This window comes from Daphnia pulicaria, chromosome 8, assembly GCF_021234035.1.
Source record: "Daphnia pulicaria isolate SC F1-1A chromosome 8, SC_F0-13Bv2, whole genome shotgun sequence".
Lineage (NCBI taxonomy): Eukaryota > Metazoa > Arthropoda > Branchiopoda > Diplostraca > Daphniidae > Daphnia > Daphnia pulicaria.
The window spans coordinates 10,638,322-10,652,104 of NC_060920.1; the positions used below are offsets into that span (position 1 = coordinate 10,638,322).

General features: G+C 39.1%; 1 protein-coding gene and 3 long non-coding RNA genes across 7 annotated transcripts in view; 3 read left to right on the top strand and 1 right to left on the bottom strand.

Moving 5' to 3' along the window:
• Positions 1–1,254: 1,254 nt before the first annotated feature.
• LOC124311666 lies at positions 1,255–2,968 on the top strand. The gene is made up of 3 exons (XR_006910103.1): positions 1,255–1,652; positions 1,933–2,476; positions 2,890–2,968. It is a non-coding gene; the product is annotated as an uncharacterized LOC124311666 (long non-coding RNA).
• A 690-nt stretch (positions 2,969–3,658) lies between these two features.
• On the top strand, positions 3,659–11,552 carry LOC124311594. 4 transcript variants are annotated; one of them, XR_006909955.1, is made up of 11 exons: positions 5,628–5,883; positions 7,746–7,857; positions 7,926–8,003; positions 8,090–8,228; positions 8,350–8,455; positions 8,516–8,643; positions 8,703–9,037; positions 9,145–9,669; positions 9,771–10,250; positions 10,348–10,542; positions 10,595–11,552. It is a non-coding gene; the product is annotated as an uncharacterized LOC124311594 (long non-coding RNA). The 4 variants fall into 4 exon arrangements; XR_006909954.1 differs by lacking the exon at positions 5,628–5,883 and adding an exon at positions 3,659–3,742 and having other exon boundaries at positions 10,348–11,552; XR_006909952.1 differs by having other exon boundaries at positions 5,628–5,808; positions 10,348–11,552.
• Positions 5,843–7,819, bottom strand: LOC124311710. Its single transcript, XR_006910157.1, has 2 exons — positions 7,716–7,819; positions 5,843–5,913 (listed from the first exon to the last, which is right to left on the bottom strand). It is a non-coding gene; the product is annotated as an uncharacterized LOC124311710 (long non-coding RNA).
• Positions 11,553–13,415: 1,863 nt separating the features above from the next.
• LOC124310802 (nesprin-1-like) overlaps positions 13,416–13,783 on the top strand; it is an 81,086-nt gene continuing 80,718 nt past the window's right edge. Inside the window, exon 1 of the mRNA XM_046774785.1 lies at positions 13,416–13,636. The gene's annotated coding sequence lies outside the window, so the exon portion shown is untranslated. The remainder of the gene's footprint in view (positions 13,637–13,783) is intronic.

Here is a 13,783-nt window from a genome sequence, read left to right on the forward strand (position 1 = left end):
ATCGGTGACCGGATGCCTCTATTTACTCTGACCGGGAGCTATTAGAGAGTTAGCAGAATTTCCAGAAGACAAAGGACTTAGAAGAATTCTTGGTCGGGTGAAATTCCCGCAGGCGCCTTTTTCGTTCGTAGAGGGCGTCAATAAAGACTCGAAATAGGGGCGAAGTCGCGAAGACCACGCCACCTTTTAGCCGCATTAATTAATTTGGATATTTGACAATGTTGCTACTTTTACCCTGCCTTCATTTGTAATGTCAGGGGTTTTTAATACGACTAATAAACACTCATATTCAACCACTCAAACGCGTAAGTTCTTCTATAGACTACTACTTGGGTCTTGAGTATCGGGCCTTCCAAGACGGGTACCAACTCGTCTTCTTAACCGTCTACTTTTTAGGTGGCGTGGCCAGACTAAATTCGATAGTCCGGCACATGGTCTAACACCTTGCGGAACTCAGGAAGCGCTCTCGCTTACGGGTTGTTCTTTGAGTATCAGAAGCCGATCGATATCGGTGGCTACATTGGGAGGTTGCGATAGCGGTTGATTTAAGACGGTCTTAGTTAGGTAGCGATCTTCTCGGGCGTCAACGGATCGGGTCGGTCCAGAGAGCCCAGCCTATTGTCAATCCGCTCTGGCAATAGCTCGTTGGGGTAGTCGATTCTACCGCCGCGAGAAACCGGTCTTAACCTTCTCGTCTTATCCCGGTCAGATTCTAACCATCTAACCGGTCTCTTTTCATTCTTATTATAGTATTTGCAGATGAATACTGAACAACGTGTTGAAACCCGCACAATTGCGAGGAGGAGTCGACGAGCCCATCGGACCGCCGACGCCAGTACGTATTAGTTACGCTTGGACACCGTCATACGGTCTTAGTTCGCTGAACCACCCAGTGGAGAAAAATTGGTAGAATTTCCTCCGTCCAAGGAAGTATTCAACAAAAAGATATACATTGTTTATAGTCTTAAATTTATCTAATTACCAATTTTTTTTATAACTTTGTATTCACAATGATGCAGTATGGCGCGGACTTTTTTACATCAAAGCAAGAGGAAACGGGCAGAACAAGAAACCTTGCCTGAAGAGAATGATGAAAGGCCAATTAAAAGAAGTAAGATCATTACACTTCTTCAGGAACTGTCAAGCGGAAGTTGGTAGAGTATATGCCGGAGAAAAAGTTTACATTTGCGTACCCAGAATGAATTTTCCCAAGAAACATGCTTTCAACTACCCATCCAACTACCAGTACTCAGAAATTACTACAGGATTATTACGGTTCTCCTTCCGTCTACATTATACGTGAAGTTTATAAAGTTACTCTTCAAGATTGGAAGACGAAGAGACTGGAACCAGATCGGGTATTTGCGCATTGCATTTATATCATCCACCTTGTCGACCCTATCAAAATCTAAAACAAAAAGCTCTGGGATACCATTTACCGAGATTTAACCAAAGTCTTGAATGATAAACGATGTAGTCCGACAACATGGTGCAAAACCAACTCAGTACTGATCTTCGGAAATTTGTTGACCGCTCTTCGTTTCGTATGCGCCCACTTGGTGAAATCATTTAACAGTCGGGCATACTATCCAGCCTCCAAGTTATTTGCCATATCAGAAACTGTAGTTCAAATCCTACGACTTTTAGTGTCAGTGTTAGGAATAATCCATCCCAACAGACGACGACGAGATCCGGGCGCCGCATAACAACACCGGCACACCTACGCGACTATTGCCTAGGGGGCCCCCGATAGGTGGCCCCAATTTCGCTCGTTATTTCCATTCCCCCCATTTTTACTGTACAATATTGAGTGTGTAGAATATACGTGAGAGAAGAGGACACGGTTTTATTGTGTCCAATTTATTCAACTTGAAAACTGTAAGTAAAAGGCTTGACACGCCGAACATCTCTTTACAAGTTTTCTACAGTCAGTCCCCAGGTCCGAGGAACAAAGGAAACATTTAAAAGAAACACTCAAGGCTTAATTCGCAACATCTATGTGTGGGATGACCCACAATTCAACCTCATTCTGAAAGTATCTACGAACTTTCATCCGGTCGACATCAACAGCAGCAACTTAGAATTGATACAATTGTTGTTGAGGCCGGAAGGTAATCCCAATGTAGTCGACTTTAACAACTCTACACCACTTCACGTACTGGCGACTAAAGAATCAGGAATTTGCCAAAGATGGCGTTATTGCATTTCAGAGCAACACAAAAGAAGGTTTCAAACTTTCACCAATACGGTTGAAGTGTTTATGGACAACACAACACATCACGAATTCCATGATTATCCGAACCGTAAAGGTCAACTTGCATTAAAGCTCTTATTGAGTCAGATGCAGTACCCTGACCCTGGGTTACAACTTTTGCTAAACTCCGCCCCACGAAAAGTTCCTTCTTTAACCTGATTAGCTGCTTCAATTGTGCGAAAGCATAACATTGGTTACGACGACATTCCTAATGATCTTCATGTAAAGAATAGACAAGGGTTTAACTAGGCTTCTGTATTGACTGTATAGGCAAAGTACATCTCTTCAATGCATGTCGAAATGTGTACTTAGAATATGCAATACATGAGACTGAATTACAGAGATAATTACCTGAGTCTGATTAACTCGGATGAACATAAGAATAACTCAAGAGTCTCGATACAACGAGGTTTGGAACACAGAAGAAAAACTTTAGACCAGATTTCTTGATACAAAACGGGGAGACAAGTTAACGCATGACCGCCTGTTTTTGCAGACGGAAAGAAAGAGAAAGAGACAAAGGAGAGCACTGCACAGTCAAGGTAGAAGGCCGAGAGAACTCCCGCTTGTGCTGCCACCACTCCCGTTTGTGCTGCCACCTATTGTGTGTTTGCTTACGCATTCCAACACTTCAGACTTTCATCAAACAACATTAGTCAAAGTTGGATTGGGAGAAATTTTGAATTGAGAAATTTAACATTTTTCGATATTTTGTTGTTCAATGTTCTTAATTGTAACGTTATTGATGAAACTGATAAACATTTATATTGTGACCCTTGCTTTATTAACTTTCTGGCTTCATTATCTGATACCTATTGTTGAAACACAATTGTCATGAAATAGATGATGCATCCTACGAAAACATATCTTCATTAAGTGACAATAATTTTGAAGGTGTCATATGTGGCATGTTGCAGGCCTATATTGGTGAAAGATTTTCTGCATCAAGATGAACTGTGGTTGTTCCTTGGTGCTGGTGTCGTGTAATATAGGTTTCAAAATATGGAACCTAACCCATCCAATCGCTCAAGATTCTGAAATTAAATGTGTTTAGTTACAAGTAAATATTCAGGAAATTCATGAACAGAGCTTTGCTTCCATCATTTAGTTTAATGTATTGTTATTTCATCAATTTGATAGGTGTATAAGTCTCATATGTTATGGATTTTGTGAAGGGAATCTTTTTGGTCACAAGTTGGAATACATTTTAAATGTAACTTGGATTCAGGACGTGGTAGGCAGCGTAGAAAAAATGGTTTCTAAATCTTGAAAGCTTGAAGCTTCAAAAATATTCAACTAAAAAGAAATAATTTGTCTCTTTGAATTGAAAAAACTGCGTCGAATCGAACAGAGCCAGGATATAAAATTAGCGTCTGCTCTCTGCTGTTTACAAAACAACTTGCCTTTTAAATAAATCGATGAAGATCACGTAATAAATACTAAACAAAATCCAAGTTACATTTTTATAATTTTTTTTTTTAGAAAAAGGTACATTTTATTCGAGTATTAACGAGTTTATATTGAAACATTCAAATAGATATCATCTCGGATATCTGACATGGGCGCATGGGAGAGTTGAATCCTTGAATAAGGCGTTGTTAATCAAGCGGGATACTATGAGACCTGTGTTCGACCATGAAGAAGAATGACAGGAGAAACAACGGAATAGGCTAACAGACCAAAATCATATATCATGCTGAAGCCTGGCTGGAACTAAACCGCTTGGCGGCGCTGTGTGGTGGTAGGGCAGTTTTGCAAAGCAGTGGGAACTGGGAAGGGAAATAAAGATTCAAATAGGCATTTCGTTCGAGAACATAAATTCACTTCTTCATAAAATAAATTCACTTAAGCTATGTTGAAAATTCAATAAATTTTTGCTACAGTAGCTAACTTCTACTAAAGTTGTAAACACAAAAAGTAAAACTGCCCTACCACCGCTCAGCGCCACCAAGCGGTTTAGTTCCAGCCAGGCTTCAGCATGATATCAAACTCTTAGTACGTCTCTCCTGTCTTTCACTTCACGGTTCGACTCTCATAAGCCAAGCTAGCTAGTTCTGTGCTTCTGTCAAAAACGATGATGGCCCAAGGGTCGCCATAATTCGTCATCGTCATCGTCATCGTCATCGTCTGCCCATAGGGGGCTAAAATGCGGGATCCGCTGTGGATGCCACCAGGGGGCACCACTAGATTACAAATCGTCATAGGCTAAAGTTGTGCAAGTTTATCTAGATTTTAATGCTTGTTTTATTTTAAAAATAGGGAATAATAAATTAAATAGAAATTGTAATGCAAAAAAATTAACAAATTTTCCTGTATTCTCTAAAACATTCACGCATAGAAAACATAAAACTAATGTAAAAAATAGACGTTATTTCCGAAAAAATTAATCGGCGTAATGTCGTAGATAACTAGACATCCTATAACAAGTTATAAAACAACGCTTCAATCAGAACCTCTGAAATTCTAATTAGAATTAGAATTTCGCAAAAAAAATATGGTCAACACATAAGACGAAATCATGTCCGTCAGAACTCAGAACATGTTATATTACATAGCTAAATGAGTGTATACATAGTATATACTATATACACTTATATATAATGTATACAATTATATGAGAAGGTACACCGTACACATGAATGACAGTAAGGGCAAAAATTAAATATAAAAATATATATAATTATATGCGATTATATAATATCGGATGTATAAAAATATATATAATTATATGCGGTTATATAATATCGCATATAATTATATATAATTTTGTATATAATTTTATACATAAATATATAAAGTCGTTCAAGGTATTTTCCTATCAAATTAAAGGCAGATAATTTTCCAGAGGTGACGTGAAAATATTTTAACAAAGTACCACGTAACTTGAACGGATCACATCATTACACTGATAATATCATGGAACTTATCGATTCATGTATACGTGATAGAAATATTTTGCTGCGGCAGGTGGCAGTGGAAAAGCCACCAATAAGTTTGGTTTTCCCGTCATGAGAAAACGAATCATGATTGTGCATGGTGAATTTCAACCCACCATCAATAAGCATTTCCCCGTGTTTTCTTTAATGTTGTGTTCATTTTCTAAATTAATTTTGCATTCGCACCTCGTTTTAGTTTTAAGTATTTAATGCATTACACCAATTGCATTAGCATTACGCTAGAGCTAGACATTAAAAGATATTTGTACTACCATGTTCGAACCACAAAAAACTGTAGTGGTTGTTCGAAATGCCAAGTAGAAGTCAAGCGGCTCCCTCTGGTGGCCGATTCATGATTTCCACAACACATTCCGCAGTTTAGTCCCTAAAAGACGATGACGATGACGATGACGAATTATGGCGACCCATGGCCCAAGCAACCATGTGTCTGATTTCTTATAATTACTCCAGAGCTTTCTGAATTGGAGATTAAAAACTAGTCTCGTGTCGTTATCGTCCTAATGATTCTATCAGTTGGGAGGTAATGCTGTTGCTGAAGTTGCCGGTTATGGTAAAATAAGTCCATAATCCTACAAAGCTCGGATAGTGATTATAGCAGTACTTACACACTCACCAAACCAGGGAGTTTTTCGGGAATTGATTGGCAGACTGCAAAATTTCCAAACATTCCTGGTGCCTAGTGGTAGTTTCGACTTCCAAGATCTTTATCAACGGTCACGCCTATTGCACTCCGGGGTCCGGAGCGCTCTAGTGTCAAAAGTGGCTATTGCACTCCGGAGTCCGGAGTCCTCTAGCGTCAAAAGTGGCTATTGCACTCCGGAAATTTATGGCGACGAATTGCAAATAACGACTGATTCTGTGTTTAGACTTTACAATGGTTTTGAATTCATTAAATATTCAATTAAAGGTAAGAAATAAATTTGCAATGTAATTATAATAACAATCAAATATATTTTAATTTCACTAATAACCACAAATAGCCAGTATAAAAGATGGAACTTGGTTAGTATTGTTAACTTAGCTAGAGTCCACCATTGAATCAGTACCTTAATGTTCAAATTGCAAATATAGTTAAGTGTCTTGCAACATGAATCAATTAGAATTGATAAACATATCAACTCAGGGTGTATTTCTTGATAACCATTTCAACTTCTTGCTCTATTTGCTCAGGTTTCAGTATATTGAACTTTGTTTATGATTATCTCATCGGCGTTGGAACCCAAAGCAACCCATCATCAAAGGACAAGGCGCTTCCATATTCCGCTCTTAAAGGATCTTTGATTGACGCCGCACCATGTGCCAATTCTTTCCCCTCTTAAATCAATTATTCTTTCATTGTCAGTTCATTCATGTGATGACAAAGCACCGAGTGAAAATGAACACGAAAATACCAAGTATTTTTCGCACTCACAATTCAGTTAAAATGTCTTTTGATATTCTCACTATAATAAAGTAAACTGCATCTGCATGTTAACTTAGTTTTGCATTGTTTTGTTTCAAGATATTAAAGACGTGTTTAGCTGTTAGTTTATTGGAATAAGAGACACGGGCATTGCATGGTTTATAGCGTGAAATCAGCTGAATCACACGTTACGTGTCAATCAGCAGAAATAGTGAGTTGCTGGTCAATGCGTTTAAAGGTCACAAAGAACCCCTCGAAGCCCCGTTCTTAGAACTCCGGCTCGACCTTCAGGGAAGTAAGGGGGCGACAGAGAGTGACTCACTATGTCGTGTGTTAATAGCGTGTTTAACAACTTAAATGTATACTTTGAATATAATGATCTCTGTGTAATAGAGCTGAATCACACGTTACGTGTGAATCAATCAGCAGAAATAGTGAGTTGCTGGTCAATTCGTTTAAAGGCGGTTTAAAGGTCACAAAGAACCCCTCGAAGCCCCGTTCTGAGAACTCCGGCTCGACCTTCGGGCAAGTAAGGGGGCGACAGAGGGTGACTCACTATGTCGTGCGTTTATAGCGTGTTTAACAACCTGTTTAAATCCATACTTTGAATATAATGATATAATATAAATAATAACACTGAGCATATAGAGCAAGACATTGAAATGGTTAACAAGAAATATCACCCTGAATTGAAATGTTTATAAATTCTACTTTATTCCTGTTGCAAGACACTTAACTATATTAACAATTTGAATTTTAAGCTGATTCAATGTTGGACATTGTACTCAGTACTCTAGTTAAGTTAACGATAACGAAATAAAAGTTCCTTCTATACACTGACTATTTTTATTTATTAGTGAGATTCAAATATATTTGATTGTTATAAATACATTTTATTTGAATTTCCAAATAATTCAAATCTAAACCATTCAAATTTCAAAACACAGAAACAGAATGCCATCGGTCGCCAAATGAAAGTACTACATATTTCCTTTCCGGAGTGCAATAGCCACTTTTGACGCTAGAGGACTCCGGACTCCGGAGTGCAATAGCCACTTTTGACACTAGAGCGCTCCGGACTCCGGAGTGCAATAGATTTTACCTTTATCAACCTTCACACTTTTAAATGTAGGAACAGGAAACCCAGGAACTGAAGGATCAAGCCACGATTTTCCCTCTACCTCTCTACTATGCTGATCCATGGCGACATTGTTGCTCATCACAAAAATTGACTTGTACTCTATGTAAGGTTATTTACTTTTAAATTTGCAGTGAAGTTTAACAAGTTACATTCTCTTGTATTATTCCTCAGCTAATGGCCTAATGTCAGGCTGACATTTCTGCAAAGAGTGACAGCGAAATAACTAGAATTCAATATAAGCTGTGATGTGTAAGTCGAACAGCAATTATTACCAATCAATCAATTATTCATCTGTTTTATTCATTGTATGCAATTTTTTATCTAATCTTAACCAGACTTGTCTGATACTGTGATTCAAGCACTGAGAAAAAACTTGTTGTGTGATGGTTGTATAGTTAATAGGGTACTTGTAATGAGGTTGCGATGCTCTTAGGATCTTGTCTTTTTGTGTCAACCCAAATCAAATTCAATCAGGTACTATTTGTTATATTGTAAGTGCTTCAGTTTCTTATAAAATGAGATGCTACAACTGTGTGCACATCATGAAATGAATATGGATTGATCATATGTTTGAACTTTGAAACACTCAGATAAGGTTGCAGAGGAATATTTTCAAAACAAGCAGACTGTCCTTGAAACGGTTTGAAGTGGAAGATTTATTCATTCACCGAAGAAACGAGTCAAATATCCATTGGTATAAAGTGAGTTTGAATTTTTTTCCCGTAACCATTTGGTATTAATTTTGATATTGTTTGTTGTAGACCTATCCCCAGCAACGTCAACCTGCAGAAGGAAAGGCTAGTTTGCATGTAGCCTTCACACTCGAAGGTCACGCACGGAGATCATTACGTAAAACGTGTCATGCAGTGGTGTAGACTGTAGAGGTTGGGTAAGAACGGGATGTGATACATAACCATTTGGTATTCATTTTTATATTGGTTGTTGTAGACCCATCCCCAGCAACGTCAAACTGCAGAAGAAAGGCAGTTTATCCGAATTCCAGTTTGCCTGTCCTTCACACTCGAAGGTCACGGAGATCATTACGTAAAACGTCATGCAATGGTGTAGAGGTTGGGTGAGAAAGGGACGCGTTTCATCATTATCAAGCAGGTGTACAATAGCCGCAAGGCTTGAGAGGTGAGGGTGATAAAAAAATCGTATTAAAAGGAGAGAGAAAAGGCCCCAGTTATTAGTCGAGCGAGCATCTCCGACACGTCAATAACTGCTTTGCACTATCTGTCACCAACTGCCTTCTTCATCGTATTACCAGTTCACAATCATGGGTAAATATTCTTTGTTTTATATTGAGTTTTGTATTAATTCCACTTTTTTCTATTTGTTAATAGACAGTTATTATTGAATACTCATGTTTAAATTTATATTTGTTTAGTTAACTATGGCGTTGTGCTGCTGTTGTATCCTTGATGACTGGGTTGACCACTGGTGTATCGATTTCTCCTGGTTTTGGTGGATACCAAGCATCAGCGGGGAAATAATACTGCACCACGTTACCGCCTACACGTCGTAAACATATGTAACATCTACTTACTACACCGAGGCCTTAAATACTACACCACCAAGGTTTCAGATTATATCACGAATTATTACTCTGCCCTCAACTACTACACCGAACCCCCGAAGTATTACTATGCCCCGAGTTACATTACCGAAGCGCCTAGTACTATACTGAGGCTCCCAAGTATTAAACTACAACCTACGCTGCTCTAGGTTACTATACTGATGCTCCGAAGTACTATTCTGATCATAGCCACTACACCGAAGTTCCAGCTTATTACACCACCGAAGCGGTCGAGTACTACACCGAAGCGTCCTAGTACTACACTGCAACCTACTGCAGCTCACTGTTTGTCATCAACTGCCTTTTTCATCGTATGAAATCAGTTCGCACTCATGGGTAAATATTCATTTTTATTTCGATTCGTGAAGCAATGCTGTCGTTTCTAGTTGTTATGACCAGTTTTATTGAAAATTAATTTTCAAATACTTTTTGTATAGTTAACTATGGCTTTGTGCTACTGTTGGGTGTTGTATCGTTGATGGCTGGGTCGACCTTGGTGTACCGATGACCCCTGGGTATGGTAGATACTAAAACGCAACACCCCCTCCTTACTACTCAACAACAACGTACGCAACAACCGGTACGCAACTACATCACCAAGGCTCCAGTGTATTACAGCAAAACTTATGATGCCCCGAGCTACTACACAGAGCCCCAAAGTATAAGTCTGCCCTGAGCTATATTATCAAAGAGTCGGAGTACTACACCGAAGCGCCCAAGTACTTCACTACTACCTACGCTGCCCCGAGCTTCTACACCGAAGCCCCGAAATATTACACTGCGTTGAAGGAGTCGTCTAAAAGTAGAGAAAAGGAGATAGAAATCAGTCGAGTGAGGATCTCCGACCCGGCAACAACTGCAACGGATTACTTGTCACCAACTGGATTGTTAATCGTATAACCAGTCCGCAATCATGGGTAAATATGTTTTTTTTTACATTAAGTCTTTTTTTTTCTATTTGTTAATATGCCAGTATTTTTGAATATTAATGTTTGCTTCTTATTACATGTTAAGTAAACTATAGCGTCGTGCTGCTGTTGGGTGTTGAATCATTGGTGGCTGGGTCGACCGCTGGTGTACCGATGTCTCCTTGGCATTGTGGATACCAAATCACAATGCCTCTGCAGGGTACTGGTACACAACAACAACTTACGCAACGACTAGTTACTACACAGAGGGCCCTAAGTACTACACCACTAAGGCACCGGAGTATTATACCACAAATTACGCTGCCCTGAGCTACTACATTGACGCCCTAAAGTATTACTCTTCCCCGAACTACACCACCCCTTAGTACCCGAGTACTACACGACTTCGTATGCTGCGCTGTCCCATCCTACTACACCGAGGCTCCCAAGTACTACTCTGTTCTCAGCTGCTTGTAGTAATCCTAAGTACTACTTTGTTTCTAGATACTACACTAAAGCTCCAGCTTATTACACCAACGAAGTGGTCGACTACTATACCAAAGCGCCTAAGTACTGCACTGCAACCTACGCTGCCCCAGGTTACACCACGAAGGCACCGGAATACTACATCATAAACAAACCGTGCCTCAGCCTAATACACCCGATCTACACCACCACATCTGAGGCGGCAAAGTATTACTACTCAGCGCCTTCAATTTCATAGTAAGGTGGCAGCATACCAATGTCTTATGTTAACTGTTTTGAAGTGAGCTAGATTGGTTGGTAGATGTAATTCTTAGTATTTTTAATGTGTTCGTTCAAATTACGTGGGGTTGGAAAGAGCTAAAGATTGTAGTTAAAGATTCAAATAAAATTTATTGCATGTGAAGTTTTCCCGAAAATGATCAGCTATTTTTCATTAGTAGATAAATGTTGAAGTTCGAATACTTGGAAATCACGCTTTCTATACCACGTCGTCCAACACGTCAAAAAGTTGAGTAACATTTAACACGAGCAATATTCTTAATGATAAAATTTTTGAAACAATCAACATTGTTTTTACAACTATTTCATACAGAATTTGCTTTTATGGAAAATTTTTAATAGATCTAGTGTACATTATACATACACAGTAACTGACCAATATGATACACTGTTGCAGCCCATATAGACGAAACACATTATGTATTGTGTTAAATTGTCTTTGTCTATTTTATTAATTGTTTATCTAAAATTTATCTGTTAAAAATTTAAAAAATGTAGGAAATTTAATGAGAAGTTATTCCACAATGGGAATAAATTTTAATACATGTATATATTTGTATTATGGGGGAAGAGGGAGAAGAGGAAACGTGGGTCCCCTTTTTTTTCGTAGCCCTCCTCCCTCCCCTTCGTCCCCAGAGATAAGGAGAATGGGTCAGTCTGTGCGAAGTCCAGCAGTCGACATTTTGCCCCCTCCTCAGACGACGAAATCGACTGCGCTGCTCCTTGAGTTCCAATTATTCCAACGATCTCTCGTCAGTTTCCAAACAATAAATCAGAAGCGAGGAATTAACCTGAAAGAAAGTAATTCTAATTAAATTTCAAACCATGTTGTAGCTACAGCAGAGCGCATACTGTAGAGATGAACTGTGACTTGATAAACAATCGTTTTTTGAATTATTAATTCATATTTAAAATTTATTGACAAATAGAAATGTTTTCAAAAACATTTTTTATTAATTATGTTGTTTTATTTAGTTTGTCCGAAAAAAGATAACGGGGATGAGTCTGATATATTCATCCATGTCAGTGGTTCAAATCCTGGTACGCGCTAAAGTTTTTTAAACTTCATATTCATTTTTTTTTTATTGTCTGAGGTGGGAGCGTTCTTTAGTCGGAAAAAATATATTTTCTATCCATCTAATTTTGGTTTCAGACGAATTTGGCTTGATGTTAACCGTGGGTCGTGGCGTCTGGTTGCAATTTGGTTCAGTGGACTAGTCACTTTAGTGGAGCTCAGTCTCACTGAAAGATGAAGCGGTCACTCTTTGGCCGCCATACTATTTTCATTTTCTCATCGTTACTTGTACGCTTGTATGGGTCTGCACTCTGGAGTCACTTCCTTTATGAGGTGCCTCACGTGGATATTGGTGCACTTTGCTGGGAGATCGCTTGTTAAGATTTTTACGTTATTAACAAAAATGGGCTAGCTAGCTTTGAAATAACTTATAGTTCAATCAGAAAACCAGGAGATTGAAAGAGAAAATTATCACATATGCTAATTTGGATTATGTCAGAGAATTTCCCGGGTATGGCTTTTGTTCGCTTTTGTTTTCGTAAAATGACAGGGAGGGGAAATTATCATATTTTGCTGCGAAACCTTTTTGCATTACAAGGTTGCCATTCCCATTCTTTTGATAGAAAGGGAATGGAAACTGACAGCACTGAGAAGCTCTGAAAGATTCAGTCGACATTTGAGAGTGGTCAGATCAAGAAGTGATAATCAAGATGAGTCAAATTGGATTATTCGTGAATATTTTATTGACACGTGGCAGTGGAAATCGGAAGAGATTGAATCGACGTTCGGAGGACACCCAACTAGTGATCCGGTGAGAGTCTGCATTTTGATAATGCGTTAATATACAATTTTGGAAATAGCGGGAAATGGTTTGTTTTGGTTTTGGTCTTGTCACGTCTGAAATCGCCAGGGAATCGATCAGCTGGTCGAATTGTTTCGGTAGACTTACGTTTGGTTATTACGGCTAAATTTTTCTCGTCGTGATTTTTCTTGTACTTAACTTTAACATTTTCTCTCGGAGTGCAGCAACCCTTTCGAAATTGGTTTCTTTTTTTCCCTCGAAAATATCCTGTTTGCGGTTTCCTTCGTCTAGCACTCGGTGCTTAGTGTGAGCGCTAGATGGCGTTATTGAGTGGTAGTTCCGTATTTTCGTATATTTTGGCGCGAACGAACCATCTGTTTCGGGGCAGTGTGAGGAGAGCCTAAATTTAGACCTTTCTTTTTCTATACTGGCGATTGAACCAACTAAAAAGTCGAGAGGTTCACGAGGAGGAAGAAGAAGAAGAAGAAAAAAGGAGCCGGGAGAAGACATCCCTCTATTGGCGGATAAATGTGCCCCCGCTATTGGTGTGTGTGTGTGTGTTCCTCCGAGCAGCAGGCCGGTGCATGTGCCGGTCGGTCAGTGAGTCTTGCGCTGCCCAACTCGTTACACGTGTTCTTTTTCTCCTCTCTCTCTGTCTCTCTCTCTCTTTTCATCTCTCTTCGACGTCTTGTATCTTTGTATATCTCTACTAAAAAGCTATTGCTTGTCTCTTCCAGCGGCCCGTCGGCTTCAACCCAAAACGACCGAGTCGGAACTACTTCCGCAATAATCTCAATACCTCCTCTACAACGGGTGAGTGTTCTAATTCCGTCTCCTTATTTTGTCAGCGTTCCTTTTTTTCTTCCGCTTGCATTATTTTTTCACGGGCATTCAAGAAACATTTCCTCCCCAAAAACACAATGTGCCCTCCGGTTTGATTTTGCGGGTCTTTTAAAACTA